Source organism: Gasterosteus aculeatus, chromosome 7 (genome assembly GCF_964276395.1).
Source record: "Gasterosteus aculeatus chromosome 7, fGasAcu3.hap1.1, whole genome shotgun sequence".
Lineage (NCBI taxonomy): Eukaryota > Metazoa > Chordata > Actinopteri > Perciformes > Gasterosteidae > Gasterosteus > Gasterosteus aculeatus.
Window position 1 is genome coordinate 17,614,666 of NC_135694.1, and position 14,567 is coordinate 17,629,232.

The 14,567-nt window shown below is 41.9% G+C and overlaps 1 pseudogene across 1 annotated transcript in view; it reads right to left on the reverse strand.

Moving 5' to 3' along the window:
- Positions 1–14,567, reverse strand: part of LOC120822784 (vacuole membrane protein 1-like) — a 49,721-nt pseudogene that overhangs the window by 13,689 nt on the left and 21,465 nt on the right. The window contains exons 5-8 of the transcript XR_013468260.1: positions 14,189–14,407; positions 11,010–11,141; positions 3,372–3,489; positions 460–521 (exon numbers count right to left, since the gene is read on the reverse strand). The product of XR_013468260.1 is annotated as a vacuole membrane protein 1-like (transcript). The remainder of the gene's footprint in view (positions 1–459; positions 522–3,371; positions 3,490–11,009; positions 11,142–14,188; positions 14,408–14,567) is intronic.

A 14,567-nucleotide genomic window follows, 5' to 3' on the forward strand; every position in this document is an offset into this window, starting at 1 on the left:
CAGACCAGAGTTCATCCGTTCCTGTGAGGGAACAAAGACAAGTTAATGCCCATAGTCATAGAGTGGAAAGAATAAAAGCCATTAATCACAAAGCAGGCTGTTATTGCAGAGGGAGGAGGCCCAATGGAGAACGTAATGTGACGTAATGTCGCGTTTCAAACCCATTGAAGCAACCAGACATCCTTCAAAAACTAAAAAACACCATTTAATTCCCCTCAAAAGCCACCTCTGACTCTACGTGACCTTCAATGGAGTCACAAAGTAGTGGAGGCTGATTTCACACAAAGGGACAGGAGTTCCTTGAATGCCACATGACACCTAAAAAGGTCCCTCAACCCTCAGGTTTGGCTTCAACTCTTTCATGCGTGATAGCTGCACACCCAATAGGGTACTTTTGGTGAGTGAACAAACACACACAAGTATACACACACACACACACAGAAATTGAGGCCTACTCACCCGATGAGGGAGACCATCTGCTCCACCATGAGCCTGCTGAAGGTGACGATCACAAACAGTTTCTGATGACAAAGAAACACACAGAAAGAGAAAATCTGTTACTGAACCATGAGGTCAGCGCCTAGTTTTTAGAACAAGGCCCTGTATGCATCATAGTTTAAACCGTAATTCCTCAACTCACCCACACACACTCGCACACACTCGCCCTACTCTTTATGACTGAGCCCATGCCTTGTTCCGCCGCTGCGGTTTGGTCTAAAAAGCAGCCTTGAAGACGCCCGTTTGCCAAGAAATAAAAGGCTTAGTCTCTATGACACACGACCAACTCCGCTCACTAGGTCAGCATATCACACTAGAGTACATGTGTGTGTGCGTGTGTGTGCGTGTGTGTAAATGATTGGAGGAGTGGAGGAATCAAAGGCGATGTGTCATTGCTTCAGAGGGGGGCTGGAGGCCGGCTCCTTCCCGCTCGGATTGTTGCTGAGTCATCGGGCCAGAAACTGGCATCCATTCCTGCTCATATCAGCGCTGTGTGTTCCTGCACGGGTGCCCGGAAATGCATCCAATTATTGACTGGATTTTTCAAAGGTCCTGCCCTCTTGAGGCACTGAATTCCTATGACCAATATGCGTTTTGACCACGAAAGAAGTGGTTTGATCCAGTTACATCTAGGTTGCCATTAGAAAGGCTTAACCCAACACAGGGTCCATCATTACAAACTTACGTTGTGCAAAAAAGGATTGTTCAAACCCACAGAATCTTATTTTAAATTCTAGTCCAGATCCAAAGGTTTCGAAAGACACTAAATATAAACTGTTGAATTACAGGGAAAAGTGCATCAAATGATATAGGAGATGAGACGTTTTTCAATTTATGTAATGTCGGAGCCATAACCTTTCACTCAATATAAATGTCTAGCTTCAGTTAGTTTCTTATTAAAATACATTCTCCCGTTGAAAAATGTCTCTAAATTTGAACAGGCCAATACTATTAAAATAAAACACTACTTTCGGACATGCAGATCTGTCTCAATTATGCAACTCCACATTCCAATTAAGTGCAGTGATTAGAGGGTTTAGAGTGCAGATGCTGCAAACTAATGACATTTAAAAAACAATGTAAGTTGACAACTGGCGAAAATGAATAGCAACGTACATAAGTATAAAATAAATGACACTACAAGTGAGGAGGGATAAATGTGACAGCCTCATCAGTACAATGACCACAATGTCACATATAAACTGAAGATAACAAGAACAACTTTGATTTCCACGTGACAGCGCTCATTAGTCAGCTAAGCTACGGTGGTCTTTGTCTGCTTATGTTACATGCTATATTTTTAACCCACCGGGCCTCATTGCAGGTTAAACAGAATTAGTGAGTCGCAGTCAAAATATTACAGCACAGTAAGTAAAGTCCCTGGTTTTGTGAAGCCACATCTCTTCATACGGCACTGACGAGTGGCCAGTCATCACCCACTAAGCGTGGGGAAAGAGAAAGCAACGTGGCCAGACAGATGGTGAGGGTGACATCACGGTCTTGACGCGCTCATTTCAGTCAAAGGGTCTAAAACATTTCACTTTTGCCACATCGCATCCATGCCCTCCTGCTACACCTCGCACTCTTCTGTCGGACCTTTGTCTATCTGACATCACCCATCCTTCGCGAGGGACCTACAGCATCACAGAGGTGCTGACGTTGTACAGATTCAACAGTGGACATTCAGACGTGAAGCTTAAAGAGCATAAAAGGTAGAGGCAGCGCAGGACAAAAAAAAAAGACTAGTCAGGAAAAACCTGAATATCAGGTACACACACACACACAAAAAAACACGCTTTTTTTTCAAGTATTGAGTGTTTATACGCCCACATACCACAAGCCTCTTTGGTTCCCTCTTGACCATTGAGGGACAACTTCACCTGCTCTGAGGTGCACTTTCCTTTAATACCCCGTGCTCACTGGCTGGTAACTGACGGATCATTTGCATTAGAAGAAAAACCTGAGCTTGAAGCAGATGAAACCAAGCAGCTCCAGAAGAGATTGGGACCCCTAGTAATGCTGTAGAGCAGGGTGAGGTCTTTCTTTCCGCAAAGCGCGGTAGGGACTCACCTCTGCCATTGTTGGGTCCCCTGGGACCCCTGGGTGTAATCTGGTACAGTGCCTGCGGTGCATGCAACCCCCAGTCTCCCCCCTGCTGCAGAAGCTCTCTCCCCCTCTTTTGCCATCACCTCCCACCAACAATGCTTCAGCAAGCTTACCAGGAATGACCCCCACCACACCCTTTTCGCTCCTGAAGTATGATAAGGAAGGAGGCAAAAGGGGAAAAAAGCTTTGCTTTTAACTTTTCCTCTCTGAATCACCGTGAACAGATTCCAAACTCCAAAAACAGAAAGACGAGCCTCTAACAGTAATCACAGACACACTGCAAACTCCTGGACACAAATTGAGGATTTTCCAAGATTGGAAGAAACATTTTTGGATGCCAAGTCTCCTAAAAGCACTTCCCCATTCAAAGGGGTTAGGATATATCCTTTGGTTTCTCATAGATTTTCGGCTGTAGGCGGACTGGTCTACTGTACAAAGCACTTGGGGGTGCAGCAGCTGCAAACACAAAATGGTTGCCTCCATTGACTGGCTGCACAAAATGGCCTCCTCCCTACCAGCAAACCACTGTAGAGAATTAATGTGTATTAGTGTGGTTCATTATTTAACACACTTTGCCGTCTGAACAATATAAAATAAAACAGAATCTCAAACTCTGGCAAAAACAAAGAGGAAGTTTCTCTCTCTGAAAGATACAACAAGAACACAGCTTATTCAAAATTGTGAAAAGGGTGTTTTACTGTAAGCAAGCCTAGATTTTCACTTTTGGAGAAATCCTATGAATTTATATAACTTAAACAGCGATTTACCTGAATGTGCATTTTGATGACTGCTTTTTCAACAAGTGTTGCTCTAAAAAAAAGTCCAGAAGGGGACCAAGAAATGTCCACATGTTATTCCTGCCAGGTCAAACAATGGATTTGGAATCTGTGGGGAACAATAGAGGGCAAAATTTGATTATGTGTAAATTCACCTCAACAACAACAAAAAATAACATTGAGAAAGTCTATGAAACATTGTAGCACAGTATTGAAATGTCTTCCATTCCACAAACACCGGTAGAACACATCAGACTAGCCAAGGAATTTATTTCTTGTTTATGTAATGAACACTTCAGAACTGTCTTTTTTTAATGAAGCTTACATACATCAATTGCTTTATTAACATGTCAAAATCTGTCATCATTGAGACATTGCTTTATTTACAGTACGAATCTCAAATCTGCTTCTCTGGTTTCACATCACAGCTAATTGTAGAATAACAATAATGAATAATTAATACAGTTTCTATCAGAGACATACTCCACTGTCTTTACCAGATAATTACCAGATTATGTGTGAAGGATTAGAATTCTTACAAATTCATATTTCAATAAGTAATTAATAATACATTATTGACATATTTTCAGATCGATAATAGTGTTTGATTTAAAATAATATTAAACTGGAAAACTGAAACATTTACATAAGAGACTTTTACCTTTTCTATATTTTTCTAAGCATTTCTGTGGAGAAAATATCACAGAAGAGTTTTAAATGATTATGTGTAGCAAACTGGAATGATTTTTTCAATGAACGATCTAAAGACTATTCAATGTTGGATTAAATCAAATGAAACATTTTGGATTAGTACCTAATTTAAAATAACATCCTATAATCAAATATCTGCTTTTAGGATTCTTCAATCATCTCTGAATGTTTCAGTTTATTTTAAAATTGTTGAGGTCTTCAGTACTTCGGGTCACTTCAGTAATTCTTTTTCATTTTATATCAAAAACCATATTGGTGTATAAATGAAACGAAAATAGGTGAGTAAATGAGCAAGCCAAAAAAGGTTTTCCTACATCTAGTAAATAAGCTCCAAAGAAGCTGCCATCATTTATTAAGCAACATAACAACTGTCAAACGCAATAATTGTTAGAAATGAGATGTATGTCTGTGCAAACTACATTGGACTCAAAAATACACATTTTTTAATGAAATGTGCATATGGTTATATTCACTCAGTTAGACGTTTCTAAAACCTCCAAAGTTTCTGTGATTAATTTTAAACTATAAAAAATGATCCGAAACATACATGTTTCAAAAATATTCAGTTTTAGTTCATTTATCTACATTCAACTAAATAAATGTGTGGGGAGGAGCTCTTGGTGGGGTAAGTTGTCTGCTTAAGTATATCTACAACAAAAGAAATATCCACCTACAACTTTTTAAAAGGACTGAAGGATCTGTTCATTTAAAATTTTATTAGAAAAGTAGTGTTTCACAATTAAATTAAGTCTAAATAAATTGCTAACTTCATGACCCTATTGGAAGGCTCCTGTTCCCAGAAAAGGTATATTGGGGGAATAATGTGTCATTGCTTTGAAAAGAGGCTTTTGTTACCCGCAAGGAAGGACAGGGGAAGACCGGCAGAAAGAGGCAGAATCTGTGAGTCACTCTGACCAAAGTCGGTTCTCTTGGTCCCACATTTCCAGTGACAATGGAATTAATAACTAATGTTTCTTGTACAGAAATTGTTAGAAAATAATTAAATAAACTGAGGACATTGCATTAGAAAAATAGTATTTGACGAGTTTTGTTTTGCATTAATAAATTAGTATTTTGATCTGTTCGCAGAAAAATATAAAGATTATACAGTCAAAAGCGACAGTGTGCCTTTCAGTCGTTACTATTTCTACAGTTAACATAACTTATCTTGAAGTTGTTGCACGTTTTCATGAAAACATTATTTCTCTTTATTATATAAGTTAATGTAATATCTTAATTACGGCCTTCCTCTTTTAAATTTGTGTTTTTACAAAAGATGAAAGTTTTTTCTTCTAAATTGTATTTAAGTCTTATTGGAAGAAGCATTTATTTTACATCTCTTTATAAGCAACAGCTGTCTCTTTTTGGATCTTTATTCTGCTAACAAATAAACTCATTTAAATATGTCTTCTAGTGTAGAAAACCTGTATATCATAGTTTGCTCTGATCACATCAAAGTCTGATGATGTTTTGCAACAAAAGCATTTTTTTGTGCCGATCTGATTAAACTGCTGACAAATGTTAGATTTGTGAACAGGATAAAAGGGGACGTACTTCACTCAGTTATTTAAAATACAACTAATGATAGAAGAGGTGTATGAGTATAAGTTTTTGTTGCAAAATAAGATATCCTCTATTTAGAAAAATACACACTTCCACATCGACTGTTGCTATGCACACATTGGTATTGGTATTAAAGCGAACTGACACCTGAAGACCTTCAGAAACGTTATTCTTTACTTGATTATTTGTCCTGAATCAGATCATTTATGTTTCTGTAACATCTTCAAGTGTTTCCAAAAAATGCATGCATCGCATTTTTTTTAACGAATCTCTCAAGTAATTGTGTTATTATTTTATGTTTAAATCCCCATGAGCGTTTTCTGGACATTTTCCTACTGAAAACATATTTTTTCGACCAGGTCAAATGTTTAAATAATAAACCAACTGACTCAAAATCCATCAAAATGATTCCTAGTAATATGCACATACAAGAAACAAAATAAGTTTTCTGTGGAAAAGTAAGGCCTAAGTCCCTAAAACATGATATACATTCAAACGACCGGAGGGGCCTGGCAATACGTGATCATACCTAATATGGTCAACAAAACCAGTTCAGTGCCGATGACAATTTTTTAAGGGGTGCAACCAACCAAACAGGAAACTTGAGAGACGTGGGATGCCGCCTAATAAGGTTCTGTGGTGAGGGGAGGGGGCGGGGGGTGGAATCTGATTGGTTCACAATTTGAATTTCTGCATGCACTGACATCCAATGATGACGGCTTCTCCTTGGACTTGCCTGTAGTTTTAATTCTAGCCTGTCGCCATGTGTGCACACATGAGTGTGTTTGTGTGTGTGTTGCTCAGCTGGTGGGAGACAGGGGAGGAAGGAATGTGAACGGATGGTTAACCGATGAACCGCTGAGGACTGTTTCTGGACCGGGGACACCTGACGGTTGCAGTGCGGACAGAAACCTGTAGAACCAATCAGTGCCATGGAGACGGCTTGCGAATCCCATTCATTTTCTGACATGATGACATGTCCATTGTTTACAAAAGGTTGCGGGGCCAAGCTATTAGATCATGCAATGAGAGCCTGGATGAAAATATCGCCACAGCATGAACAAAGGGTCTCTGAGGAGGTGAGGGGAGGGTTTAAAGGGAGTGAGTGCATGTGTGTGAACTTTTGACACTCTGATTTACTATAATTGAACCACGTAACCTGGACTTTCCCTCCGTTCTGTATCTCTAGACTGGGAGAAGAGTCTATCTTGTATGCCGGGGGTTCAGACATTCAGACTCTGTTGTTGGCAGCTTATGGAAAATCACCATCTTTGCTAGGGAGCTTGCCAGGGGCTGCACTCCCCCCCTCACCACCCGCTCCCACCCCAGTCGCTGCCGGCCTGCAGGGTTAGGCTTAGCAGCAATTACATTCTGTAAGATCTTGTCAAGGGTGCAGCGTCATTAAAACTATGGAGGTTTTGGTTCCAGGTTTGGCTGGGCGGCACAGATGCTCTATTTGCAGTCTGCACAGTCACCCCAAATGGCGCCCCGCTCTGTGGGAGACTGAGCACAATTTTGAACTGAGTCCCATTACAGACAGTGAGACTCACCGATTCCTCATTTGAATAATCATACCACAAGTGCTTGCACAAGTTTTGTTCGTGAACTCTTTTAAAATGAAATGGTATAACAAACCGCACATTATTTCAATCATAATAAATGTGCCACATCTGTTTTGATTTAATCCCAGCAGATATACCACAGTTTATATGATTTAATCAATGATGAACAGCATTATGTCACAAATTCATGGCATTATGTCACAAGGATCATTAATTGAAAATGTGATTCGATCCGCATTAGGTACATGGCAAAGAAATAACTCTTAGACCATAAATACATAGCATGTTCTGTCTTCCATATTTAACATGACAGTTCAAATTACTGCCGTTACAGTTGCCAGTTGATGGTTGCTATAAAAAGAAATCCACAACAAACTTGATACAGATTCACACTTGGTTCACACTTGATGCAACTTTACAGGATTAATGTTTTTTTTCTTTATCTTGATCTATTAACTATTTTTGCGCCTTTTATCATCTGAAATGCATTCGTGGTACGATGCGATATCTGTTTGTTTTTGATATGTAACAAAGTTGCTCTGGGGGTTTCCCCCCAAAAAGTTGACAAAGCAAACACCTTGTTGTCAGTAGCCTTTAGGAGTGCTGAAGAGGTACAGAGTTTAATCAGACAAAAAGCAGGCGGCGACAAGGCACTCTGCTCTATTTGGAAAGGAAAAATCTATGCATAGCCTATAAACAAGTCAACACCCACGCACATATTTTCTCTGCCTCTGTTTTTTTCTTTTCTTTTTTAATGAAAGTTTTTCACACTGAAGATACACATCTCTGAAGCGGCCGCGAGCACCAGACGCGAAGATGGCTAAAGTTTATCTTATTGACTCCTGACAAGCCCGCGCCTGCTCTCCCTGGCACAGGAAGTGAAGCACTTAAGGACTCCTGACGCAATAGAAGCCACGGTCCCCTTTCAAGAAAAAAGGAAAAAACTATGCATTCAAATCTATCCGGACGCATGCACGCACACGCCCACCGACACACAAACGCACAAAAAAATGCACCAAAGTCCACGTTGACAAATTCTTTAACAAGCTGCGGTTAAAGGGAAGCTGGTTTTACTCTGACTCACCCCCCTCCTTTTAAACAGTTTACTGGAAATAAAGAATGAGGAGGAGGGAGGGGGCATTTTCAGAGAAGTCACGTGACAGGGCCGGGCAAACCACAGCACAGAGAGCCTTTGAGTGCAGTGGGCCAGGGGGGAAGGCAGGCATACGCCCAGCGCAGATGGCTCTGATTTGAGTTACAGGAGATACAATCCTGGGAGTTGGCAACCAAGAATTCACAGCCTGTTAACCCCTTCGGTGCCGAATGAAGAAAAAAAAGACACAAGCCAGGAAACAACTATATTATTATGTTACAAGCATGGACACGAGCCTTGCAGGATCCTCCGCGGCAATACTGAGGATTCCTTTCCAGCGCACCGGGCGTTCTTGCACATGGCTTAAGATTTATGAGGGGGGAAAAAAGCTGATGTTCATGACATAAGCGTCTGGAGCGGTTTGAGAAGGCATGACTTCATTATTTTTGAATAGCTCTCTTCAATGAATGAGAAAAAAAAGAGTGCTCTGCTGCTGTGCATCACGTGCACTTGTGGCAGGAAGTTGGCACGTGCAAGACAAAAGAAATACAACGGCACTTACAAGACTTTGTGACCAGAGTGGAGGGGACAAAGTCAGCATTTCAATCCAGCTCTGCTGCCACAGGGGGGAGTGAGTGTGTGTGTGTGTGTGTGTGTGTGTTTGGAGGGGGGGTTGGTTTGAAGGGGTTACATCCTTGAGGTCAAAACATAACTACTGATACAAAAAGATCCACCAATACCAAAGTATTTTCAATCCAATCCCACTGGAGTCCGTTTCCACTTTGCCCCACGACTACTGAGCTTTCAATCAAAACCTCACACACAAATCCATCGCAGATGAACGCAATCCGTGTCCAATTCAAAAGGACAAAAAAAGGTAGACGGTGGGAGTGAAAATCAGTAAGGTGTCAGTGAGTAAAAAAAGGGAACCCTAAGCACATCCGAGTAATGGTAGAAGCCCTGGCAAGAGAAAAAAATGTTCCTCGTTGCTGCTCGCAACCTGCCTCCAGATGCGGTCCAATCACACAAGCACACATTACATGTACGCGAGTGCCAGATATCATCAGAGAGCGAGACGGTAATGCACAGCGGGAGACTAACTAAGTGCGTGAGAAAGAATCCAAGCATAGAAAGAGGGACAGTAAAAAAAAAAAACAATGTCAAGAGAGAGTGAGCGAGAGAGAGAGAGTGAGCGAGAGAGAGAGAGAGAGACTAATGCTGTGTCCGGAGAGCAGCATGCAGCGTCACTTCCAATCTGCTCTCGCAAGGATGCGAGACAAACAGGCGATGCTCCTCCTGCGTCGCACTGTTTGTTTGTTTGGATAAAGACACGCTGAAGCTCTCCGGTATTGAGACGATCAATTGGACAGTAAAGTTGTTCTCCCTCACAACGCCTGTTTGTCACACTCTTCCAGCTTCCCCTACTTTTTTTTTCTTGCAGGTTTGGTGAAAAGCAGCAACCTTATCCACCAGCATCAAACATGTGGTTTGAACACTAGGACTGCTGTGGGTGCCAACCTCCCCAGGGGTCTATTAGCATCACTGCAGCTTTCAGCATGGATTCTTTCTAAGTAATTTATTTAAGGATAATTTGGTATACTTTGAAAAACGGTATTAGTATGGGGGTCTATAAGTGCTGTTTGGACCAATGCCTACACAGTTTGACTTTAAGAGAAAAAGAAAAAGCAGGGGCCAAGTAAGGAAGGAAGTGAGATTTGTGAGTATGCGATCCAGCCAAAGAAACAAATAAATGCAGGGACAGCAGCGATTGATCAGCAGCCTGACAAGACATTCCCTAGTAGGTTAACCCGGGGGGACAAAAGGAGAAGAACCATGTCCGTGGTTATGTTTTAACCAATGAGAGATAATAATAATGTAGGAAATAAAACATGGGTAATTTCTCAAATTTGGATAAAACTGTTTAAAATGGTTGTAATCATTTTCAGGGAAATATACAGCACCCATATTTTCTACCAAACCCCTCCCCTGGCTCAATCTAGTGTGGGGAATTTTTTCATCTAGTCGTCAGAAAAACAATTTTCAGTCTTACTGCCTTATAAAAGACAGCCTGCAAGTACTGATTGACACTCCTGTATGGATGCTGAAAAGTGAAATTAATACTAGAAACAAAATGACTGCTTCTCTGAATCCCTCGTAATCCCATACCTTGAACCCAACGTAAAAAAACCCAAACGGATTTCTTTTCGAACAGTCAACAGTAAATAACAGTGATTTTAGGTTGAAACCCATTTCACTGTTTGACCTGCACATTCAGGAAAGACCAGTGTGATGAAAAGGATAAACCAACCTACACGCATGATTCCTCTGATTCCTCCTCCATTCATAACAAGAGGGGTGCAAAAATAATTATTTTTAAAAAGCTGTTAGGCATTGTTGAAACATTTCCAGGCATTGTTGAAACATTTCTAGGGATGTTTCAATTGAAACTTTTTTTTTTCACAGGTGATTTCAAAACAAACGGAAAGGGAACATTTCACTGAAGTGCATTGTTACTCAGTCATAACATTGTGAAAGCACTCAATTCCCGCTGTGCCGATAAGACACCAAGGTAGAGCTTGATCAGGGGTCCACAAACATCGCACACAAATACACACACGAGGTCGGAATCTGGCACAACATATATCCAAAATTTTAGGTATACCAAAACATAACAATAAACACCAACAATAATTAACTCACCTGTGCAGACGGAGTCTGGTCCAGAATCTCCTCAAACCTATTGTAGTCCTCGTGGTCGGGCTCGGCGGCGGACACCCGTGCGGCCCGGGCCATGAAGTAGGGAGGCAGCTCTCCAATCGCTCTACCTGCACCCTGCTCGGGCAGAAACACAGAACACATGTGGAGATAGTTAAAAACTGCTGCTCAGCTTTTCAAAGTTCACTGTTAGCAGCACTCCCTGGAATTATGTTCTTATGTATACTGATTTGGCAACACATGCCTCTCCTTTAACAAAAAGGGAGAGATTTAAGTTAGGAGGTTATTAGAAGATTTTTAGGTGGTAATTTATTCAAATACATTTTGATGCTGATTGGTTAGGGTATAGTTTACTGTATAGTTACAGTTTCTGACTATAATTATCAAGAGGTAAATAGAGCAAAAATAACACTTTTCACTATGCATTGGAGCTTGCACTGCTTGATGTCTGGATTGTGCGATCAGAGCACCCAACGGGAATAAAACAGAAAGCATTTATAAGAACTAAAATCCCACAGATTATTAGTAATACATAAAACACAGGGGCAGGGAGGGTGAAAAACCAGATGCCACTTATAAACAGAATATCAATGCAGTGCACCACTAACTGCCCTTTTCTACCTTGGACATGTGGAATGCAGTGTTTCTGGAGAATTTAAGAAGCGCTAACAAGCCCAGGGGCACCTAAGGGAAACCAAGATATCAATATCTGACAGGCAGAAGGAGCTGGTAGCTGTAAAGTGCTGGAGGCTTAACTGGAAGAAAGCGGAAGTGATTTGAGGGAAATAAATCCTCATCCCTTGGTTAGGTTCACCAAGTTCATACCGCCAAAACATGAGAGGGTGAGGGCTACAGACTTGATTAACACAATGAAAACAGACGCCAAGAAATGCAGTGTTTTTGGAGTTGCTCACAGCTCATTACTTTAATGTTTCCAGGCACAGGGTGCGGGTCGTGGTACAAGGCGCTTGAGAGAAGATTGGATACAGAGTATACAATCGGTGTAAACTACAATTAGAAATGGCCTATGAATGATTTCAACCCTCAACACATGCCTAACATCCTATGAAGCCCAGCACTGGACGAAAAGCAAATTCAGTTGTTTAGGTGGAAAACGCACAAAATCACAGCTTCAATCGCTCTCCCAGAAGAACATAACTAACTAATCACAGCCACATTACTTGTATGAAGCTGGATTGCTGAGCCGGAAGATGATTAGTGGGTAGTTAGCAACCATGGCAGCGACAACAAGCCCAAACAATCATTCTTGTGGGGCGGTGCAAGCCCAAATCCTGGCAGACTGCATCTATAATCTGGACACCCTGTTCTCTTGTTAACGCTGCTGTCTTTGATGAAATCTGCCAGTTTTTTCCTAATGGAGACATGGCTTAATCTCCCTGGCAGCTGCTCCATTCAATAGCTCTGCCTCTATTAGTGAGCGTGCATGCATGCATCTGTGTGCGTGTGTGTGTGTGTTTGTGCAGGGGGCACTGAAAGACGTCCACCTGCACAGTGGTGGCGTTTGAAGTGCAGCACTTAACGGATCTACAGTAGTGGACAGAGAGGCTTCAAGAGGGAACAGACAAGGAGACAAAGAGAAAGGAGGAAAGGGAGAGACAGAAGAAGAGGTGGTGGGCGCAGGGGGGGGCAGGGGTTTCATCACCAGTTTATGCAGAAGATGGGAGGCCGGCGGGAGAAGGAGGAGGAATGCTGGCGTGGGCGCTTTGAAACTGTGGGTGCAACAGGTGTCTCTAGCTATAGAGCTGACAAGCCTCCGCCGAGGCCACACCGGATGGGGTTACATGGGTGTGGTGGTCAGTGGGTGGAGGGTGTCCCATGGTAACTACAAGGGGATTGGGTGGCACACACACACACACACACACAAACAATTAAATGTTTATTAAATGTATGTGTACAACTTCCAATTTTGCAAGTGTGTATGTACGTTAATGTATTACAAACAATAAGGAAGCCAATCACAGTACAGAGCAGGTTGTGAACACCCTTTCTGTTTGCTGTGCAGCTCCTAGTGAGGCAGTTGAGGAACTGCCCCCCCCCCCACTTCCACATTATGCAGAACAGGGGAAACAGATGAAGAATCATAAAAGTCATATTGCGTGTCAGCAACAAAGTTCTCTTTTCTCAGTGTTTGGCAGTAGTGCCTTTCACATGATAAAAGTAAACCGCCCGTTACGGTCTACATAAAAATATATTGTCTAGTTTTAATGTAACTAATAGATCACTGCAGCTAAGACCTGTTGTGTTCCGTGTGTGTCTGTTTCTGTTTCACGATAACTCTGAGAGTGTGAGTCAATAATAACCAACCAGTCCTGGTCTGAATGTAACTACACACCAAGAAGGCTGTACTGGTTCTCACAAGAACAGAAAGACCAAATGTTATTTTTACAAATTTTCACTATAAAGTGGTTAGATGTTTCTTTGTGCGGCTCTGAGAAAAAGGTGGTTTATTGAAAAAACATTTCATCTTCCTCATCAGTCACCAGGCTGGTTCGAGGTGTGAAACCACCAACATTGAGTGGGGGTGGGGGGTTTATGGTAAGAAGCCGGGGGTTTCCAAGCAAACGAGTAACAATGAAGACATTTGCATGCACAGTTTGATGCAAATTTAGATAACGTAGAGCTTGATCCTTATTCGCAGGGATTATAAAGTAATTGACAGTGATTCTTCAAAAAGGGTGCAAGGACCACGGAGTCTTTCACATAGTCAAAGGGAGATCTAAAAGATTAGAAGAATTCTTTGTATTAAGATGTTAACAGAGAGAGAAACTACAAATGACTGGCCAAGTTGATATTTTTCCTACTACTTACACACCACAGCAGAAAAAATGAGTGATGACTAAGAACAAACTGATGGTCTAATCGCATCTAATTTGGAGTCCTTGCCATGTATAATTTGACTGTTCCTTTTCAATTTTGGTAGGTTTTATGTTTCCACAATCGTGTCTAATGACGCCTTTAACAACCCACTGGATGAATTAAAATATGCATGGTGGTCGATGGAAGAATCACCTTTTCAAGTGCATGGTCAATCCAAGCTGCAACCAAACCTGGGCCATGAGAAATGTTTATAAAAGCGTAACTCTGCAGATGCCGCAGTTTGCTGCTCTTCAGCTGTGCACAGCCGGTGTGTAGCAGGCACTTACCCACATGCTTCGAGGCGGACTTTGGAGATGATGGTCCAGAGAGACGCTTCCCTGGATGGCAGCTGCCCCCGCAGCCTCCACACCCACCTGCTCAGCATGGGAGCCCAGTGCTGGTGCATTCTGCAGGGAGCAGACTATTTGGTCCGGATAGGGTGGTTCGGGGAAATCCACCGAGCCACATTCATAGGCTGCCAAGGTCACCGATGCTATGTTTGGTCCCTAACAGAGAAAGACGCAGATACAGCGGGAGAAAGAGGAAGATGAAAAGAAAAGGCGAAAAGAGTGAAAAATGAATAGAAGTTGTGAATCCACCTGATGGGAGTAGTTTGATGGGGATGGTTACATGTGGGCTGGTATCTAGGCAGCGTCTCCTGTACGT